The sequence below is a fragment of the Gadus morhua genome, chromosome 14 (genome assembly GCF_902167405.1).
Source record: "Gadus morhua chromosome 14, gadMor3.0, whole genome shotgun sequence".
Taxonomy (NCBI): domain Eukaryota; kingdom Metazoa; phylum Chordata; class Actinopteri; order Gadiformes; family Gadidae; genus Gadus; species Gadus morhua.
This window is the reverse complement of record NC_044061.1, coordinates 7,064,407-7,071,906: the sequence shown is the minus strand read 5'-3', so window position 1 is coordinate 7,071,906 and position 7,500 is coordinate 7,064,407.

Genomic DNA, 7,500 nt, shown 5'->3' with positions numbered 1-7,500 from the left:
TGTCTTTGTGCCTACATGTGTGTGTGTGTGTGTGTGTATGTCAACTCTTGTGTGTGTTTGTTTGTGTATGCATGTTTGTGTCTACGTGTGTGAGTGTCTGTGTGTATGTCAACTTGTGTGTCTATGTGTGTATATGTATGTGTATTTTTGTGTGAGTGTGTATGTGTATGTGTGCATGTGTGTTTGTGACTACATGTCTGTGTGTGTGTGTTTGTGTGTGTGCATTTGGGGGTTTCTGTGTGCGTGTGTGTGTCTATGTGTGCATGTATGCATGTGTGTGCGTGTGCATATGTGTGTGTGTGTGTGTGAGTACGTGTATATGTATGGGTGTGTAAATACTTCTGTTCATGTGTGTGTGTGTGTGTGTGTGTGTGTGTGTGTGTGTGTGTGTGTGTGTGTGTGTGTGTGTCCAGGGATCGGCCCTGGATGAAAACAACAAGCAGCGATCAGACTCAGTGACAACAGCTCGACGCCGTGGGCTCCGAGGAGCGGAACTCAAGCTCCTACAACCACTGCCCGGGGACCCCTGAGCGCGGGCTTAAAGGAAGGAGCGTTCGCTGGAGAAAATCCATACTGTCACTGAAGACTGCCATCTAAGATCTAACAGGGCTTGAGAAGGAACTGACACCTTATGTGGGTGTGGTGTGTGTGCGTGTGTGTACGTGTGTGTGTGTGTGTGTGTGTGTGTGTGTGTGTGTGTGTGTGTGTGTGTGTGTGTGTGTGTGTGTGTGTGTGTGTGTGTGTGTGTGTGTGTGTGTGCCTTTATAAAAACCCATGCTCAGAACTTGAAGAAAGTATAGTATAGATGTGTGCTTGTTCATTTTGAGAAAATGATGGCAGTGTTTCATTATTTTTTTCATTTAATTATTAGACTATTGTTTTTAATATTGAAAGCGACAAAAGCACTACAGCTTTTAAATATAGTAATGAAATAATTGAATAGATGAAGGAACATATATAGATAAATATATAGTGATAAAACAAATACAAAGTTTATTTTTTTAAATTCAGCCTACGATAAAGATAACATTGGCCTAACATATCTGTGGTATCTGAGCAAATTGTTTTGCTTCTTGATCTAACTCAACGATTCTAGAGATTGCACATGTATCCATATGCGTTCAAATGGATTGTTAGGTGAATCCTGAGGTCCAGGATGCCTCAAAGTGTCCTCAATTCCTTAATTAGTAAGTCATTAAGGAGTTGCAGCTGTTTGATATCCCTGGTCGCCACAGCCAGACACATCGGCAATGTAGACGTTGTCCTACCCTCCTTATGAATTGTTCTGTAATGCACAGATCTAATTTGACCTGACATAACGGCAGTCCAAATCAAGTGCATGAACTGATCCGATGATGTAAGCTATCTAAGAGATCTACGTGTTGAGCGATCTATCCTGCTGGCCGAAGGGCACACAGAGCAGTGTTCCTCTGAATGAAAAATGGCAGTAGTAAGTCAGGCCTTATGTTCCCTTTAAATACCTCAACGCTTATTTATGACCTGGTCTTTATGAAATCACATTTACGTAATTTTAACTGAATTTGAAATATTTGTAGGATAAGGTTTAACATCAGGCATGATTTCATCCTCCAACCAGAATGACTGGTGCCTATAATTTATGGTTGCAGTGATGAATAAAACCAAACAGAAAGCAAAGCATTGCAGTGTCAGGATGGAGAGGAGAGCTGAGTAAATATTTCAGCATGGTTGTAGGGCTTCCGCGCGTGAGTGTGTGTATGTGTGTGTGAATGTGGGTGGTTGCGTGCGTGTGTGCACACACATATATATGTGTACGTGCGCATCCTCATGTCTCTGCGTGTATGTTTGTGTGTGTGTGTGTGTGTGTGTGTTTGTGTGCGTATATGTGTGTGTGTGCGCTCACTTATATGTGTACGTGTGCGTCCTTATCACCGCGCGCGTGTGTGCGTGTATGTGTTTGTCTCTGTATCCGTGCATGCGTTGCGTGCGTGCGTTTGTGTGTGTGGTGCGTTGAGAACGTGGGGGTGTAGCAGCAGATAGGAGAGCACATCTGGTGGTGGTGGTGGTGCGGGGTGGTGGGGGGGGGGAGGAGGGGGGAGAAACAGCGAGCACGGGGGAGGGAGGGCCCAGGGTGCAGCCCGTGGTGCCCCCCCCCCCCCCCTCTCCCCGTACCAGGCTCTGTTAGGGAGCGGTCGGCCTGTCGCACCATGATTTATGCACTGCTAACGTCCGCGGAGAGCCGTTGCGCGGAGGCTGTGGCATAAACAGCGAATACCTTAAGAGTTTACGGGAAGATTATGACTCAGTGCACGGGAGTAGCGGTCCTCTGACACGGCCAGGCCTGGTTCCTCTCGGTCCCTGACTAATGCACACGGGCAACGGCAGATTACACGCCCGTGCGCGCGCGGGCACACAGGCTGATGCACACTCCTGCTCATGCATACCTTTTACACACACACACACACACACACACACACACAGACACAGACACACACCTCACACACACACACACACACACACACACACACACACACACACACACACACACACACACACACACACACACACACACACACACATACACACACATACACGCACACCAAACACACAGATGATCTTGCAAACCTTTTGAACGCACACAATCTCTCTCTCTCACACACGCACAGGCACACACACACACACACACACACACACACACACACACACACACACACACACACACACACACACACACACACACACACACACACACACACACACACTTACTCCCCTCACAGTGCAGTTAGGGCTTATCTCGACTGTTACTCAAATGTGTGTTTTTTTTCCGCAGGGGAATCTTTCTCTCCTTGCCTCCTTTTTGCAGTAGTGGTAATTGGCCGCGGTCCCTTGCCCTTACAGTTAAATGCTTCACAAATCACACACATGTTTAAAACTAGACAATGTTAGAAATAACAACTCTTGACGGTGTCTTGGCACTGCTGCGCATTCTGGCCTGTAGACTCACGGTAATGTAAACCCTGTTGTGGATGAGGAGAATAAGGGAATCTTCCAGAGGTCCTTAGGTGCAATAACCATTAGGGATAATAATATTAATAAGAAGAATGACCGTAACGATGATAATATTAATCGTATGAATAACGGTATTATTACAATGAACCCGTTTAGGGCTCAGTTATCCTTGGACACCAAGCAGTTGAACCAAGCTGAAACAAACCTCATTTTTAAATACGACTCATCATCACCCCTAGTTGTACAGTATAAAGGGCTTCTTCATGACACAGACTTACAGTTGTTAAGAAACAATAGTTGTTATTTGCTATTATATCTAGGATGAGTCCATTCTCGTCTCCTGTACGGGGGCCGGCTACGGTTCATGGAGGGGACGGCCCATCTGCTCTTCAATCAACCCCCCGCATTCGACCCTTGATTCACCTTCTGTTCTGGCTCTCTTATTGGCCCTCAGATGCAAGACACCCGTCTTCTGGTGTACTGGCCTACATGTGACATCAAACTGTGTCTAATTAGTCGTGCTCCAAACGTAAGGGAGTCTCCTTCTGGCTGAGAGGTCGTCAGCCGTTGTTGGACGGGCTCAGAAACCGCTGGCCAGAAAATGGCTGCGTGTTTGGCCTCGCTGGGGCTATAGTAGTCTGAATATGAGAGTGGGCTTTCGAGGTAGTTCAATCTCTTCAGGTGAAATGTGAACCTTACTTGCACTCCCGCTTACTCCTGACCCCCGTCTTCACTTTTTGAGGACAAAACGGGAACTTTTTCTTTTTTGCTTTGTGGATAATGTTTGAGATTGGTTGCACCACTACTGCAGGTTTATATTGTCAGTGGCCAAACAATCTAATTTAATGTTCTTTTCAGGTCGGTTGTTTCGAAAAGATTTTGTTTTGTAGGCCTATGGCCAGCAACAAATAAATCTATGATACAAAAGTAAACGTTATTTATTGATGGGTTTTTTGCTGCTGTGCTTGATTTTTGGGATTTATATTTTCCTTTTTAATTTTTTTTCTCTACTGTCCCATCATCCCCTCTGTTTACAGCCCAGCTGGGCCTGCAAGGTGTGTTTGTGAGAGAGTGAGTGTGTGTGTGTGTGTGTGTGTGTGTGTGTGTGTGTGGGGGGGTGTCTGTGTGTGTGTGTGTGTGTGTGTGTGTGTGTGTGTGTGTGTGTGTGTGTGTGTGTGTGTGTGTGTGTGTTTGTCCGTGTCTGTGCGTGTTTCCGCAAGTGTGTGTATGCGAAGCCTGGTTGTGTTCGTGTTTGTATCTGTGCAATCTTTTGTGTGCGTGTGTTTGTGTGGATGCATGCGTGTCTTTTTCGTGTGTGCATGATTGTGTGTCTTTGAGTGTTTGCTCGTGTGCTTGTATGTGTGTCTTTGAGTGTGTGTGTGTGCGCATGTGTGTTTGTATGTGTGTGCGTGTGTGTGTGTGTCTCTGAGTGTGTGTGTGTGTGTGTGTGTGTGTGTGTGTGTGTGTGTGTGTGTGTGTGTGTGTGTGTGTGTGTGTGTGTGTTTGTCCGTGTCTGTGCGTGTTTCCGCAAGTGTGTGTATGCGAAGCCTGGTTGTGTTCGTGTTTGTATCTGTGCATCTTTTGTGTGCGTGTGTTTGTGTGGATGCATGCGTGTCTTTTTCGTGTGTGCATGATTGTGTGTCTTTGAGTGTTTGCTCGTGTGCTTGTATGTGTGTCTTTGAGTGTGTGTGTGTGCGCATGTGTGTTTGTATGTGTGTGCGTGTGTGTGTGTGTCTCTGAGTGTGTGTGTGTGTGTGTGTGTGTGTGTGTGTGTGTGTGTGTGTGTGGGTGTGTCTGTGTGTGTGTGTGTGTGTGTGTGTGTGTGTGTGTGTGTATGTGTGTTTGTCCGTGTCTGTGCGTGTTTCCGCAAGTGTGTGTATTAGAGATGCACCGATTGCAAAATTCTTGGCCGATACCGATTTCCGGTTTTTAAGGAGGTCTGACCTGCCAAAACCGGTTTTTCCGATACCGATTTTCTAAGAAATAATTATAATCATATAATATGTTGATAGGTTTTCAATGTAGTGAGTCCCCGGGACCCACAGGTGGCGAGTTGGGTGGGTCCCTGAGAAATTCAATGGGTCCCGACTCCCCAGTTTAAAAAATGTGTTTCTTTTTTATTATTATTCTATTTCTTAAATGAAATTAATAGTGTTAAACTCAATACATGAAATTGTCATCTGAAAAGCGCAGCCATTTGTATGTGGTGAGCCACTGCTTCAGAAAAGTTCGCTTTTTTTGGGAGGAACATGTAGAAGGTTGAGGCAATTCTTCTGCAGTGGGCTCATCAGGCTCAGTAGAGGGGGAGGCAGAAGTAGGTACAGGCAATGTTGAGGTACTCTCTCTAGGGCTGATCAGAGTCAGGGAGGAGTGCAGAGGTAGTGGGGACAGAAAATGCAGCTGCAATAGTTTGCTGACCTGCAATAGGTTTCATCTTTTTCTTTGGTGGTATTTTTGCGTTCTCTCTTCTCTGCCTGTTTCTCGAGAAAAACGGGATCTCGTTGGAAGCGCGATGTATGCGCAGGCGCCGTTTGGGCATAACAATATGTAGGCTGCCGTTCAATGTAGTTTTCATCACCACCACCGGATTATGTTTCATTTATTTCATTACAGCACGTCCCCTAAACGTTACAACATAATCGACACGAATGAGCACAGCATCGAGCAGTGGAAACGTGGGTTTATTTACTATGAAGTTTGTATTTTTAATTGTTGAAATGAAATCAGCGGTGACGAGCTAGTTGTTTTGGTAGCGGCTAAATTAGCATGTCGCGATACTTTGAACAGGGGATCACGTCTGCGCCGAGTAGATGCGCAGAGGGTTGAAACAGTGCTTGTCTGGTCTGCTCACAAGAAGGTTTCTTTGGCCAGTTACTGTGATTAAACACGAGTTGTTTAATGTTCACAATGTATCGTTTTTCATGGGGAAAATTAGATGCGTCCCCGGGACGCATGGATAGTGAGTTTAGTGCGTCCTTTCAGATTTGAATGCGTCAGGGACGCAGGACGCGTACCTAGCAACATGATCCCCCACGGCTTATTTTTGACTTGCAAGCATTACAAACAGCGTGTTTTGGGTCGTCCTGGCACACAGTGAAATAAGTCCAAATCAGCGACATGTTTTTCTTCCCGCGCTCTGGGCGCCTTGAGCTGCTACGCACCGCGCATGCGGGTGAGTTTGATCGGCCGAAAACCGGAAATTACGACAGTGACCGGCAGGTCACCGATTGTGGCCGATTGGATACAAAACCGGCTTTTTTAATCGGCGGCCGGTTGATCGGTGCATCTCTAGTGTGTATGCGAAGCCTGGTTGTGTTCGTGTTTGTATCTGTGCAATCTTTTGTGTGCGTGTGTTTGTGTGGATGCATGCGTGTCTTTTTCGTGTGTGCATGATTGTGTGTCTTTGAGTGTTTGCTCGTGTGCTTGTATGTGTGTCTTTGAGTGTGTGTGTGTGCGCATGTGTGTTTGTATGTGTGTGCGTGTGTGCGTGTCTCTGAGTGTGTGTGTGTGTGTGTGTGTGTGTGTGTGTGTGTGTGTGTGTGTGTGTGTGTGTGTGTGTGTGTGTGTGTATGTGTGTGTGTGTGTGTGTGTGTGTGGTGCCTCGGTGCAGCCAGCGAAGGCTGAGGCCCGGGGTAGCTCCTCGCGTCCTGAAACATTAATGCGCCAGCGTGATTAGCCATGCCATCACAGGGCCCCCTGCTCCTCCTCTATTGATTTGTATTTTTTTTCTTTCCCTTCCGATCATCCACCCCCCCGCCCCCCCCCCCCTCCCTCTACACCTCCTCCCACACACCCTGACTGCACCTCCCCCTACCCCAGCCCCCCTTCAGAAGGCCTGGGGCGAGGGGGTACGGTGGTGGTGGTGGAAGGTGGAGGAGGGTGGAGGTGGTGTGTTCTCCTGTAGAGAGGCAGAGGGGGGCTGCTGCTGCTGTTTCTGCCTCACTCTCCCAGGCCTAGACACACACACACACAGACACGCACGCACACACACACGCACACACACACACACACACACACACACACACACACACACACACACACGCAAACACACACCCACACACACACACACACACACACACTCACACACACACACACACACACACACACACACACACACACACACACACCCTCTCCCTGGAACCGAGCCTCTCCGGGATGGTTCAGGGCATCCTCCTAGTGCCCATCCTTGTGTCTCTCTTACCCAACTCAGTTTGAGGAGGGGGGGGGGGGGGGCAGACATCTGACAGCAACCCCCCAGCTGATCAGGAGGGGGGCCAAGGGGTGTTTGGGGCCAAGGTGTACTTGGGCGTCTATGTGTGTGTGTGTGTGTGTGTGTGTGTGTGTGTGTGTGTGTGTGTGTGTGTGTGTGTGTGTGTTTGTGTGTATGAGTGTGTGCGAGTTTGTGTGTGTGTTTTTGTCTGTGTGCGTGCGTGTTTGTGTGTGTGCGTGTGCGTGTGTGTGTGTGTGTGTGTGTGTGCGTGTGGATGCTCGTGCGTTTGCGTGCGTGTGTGT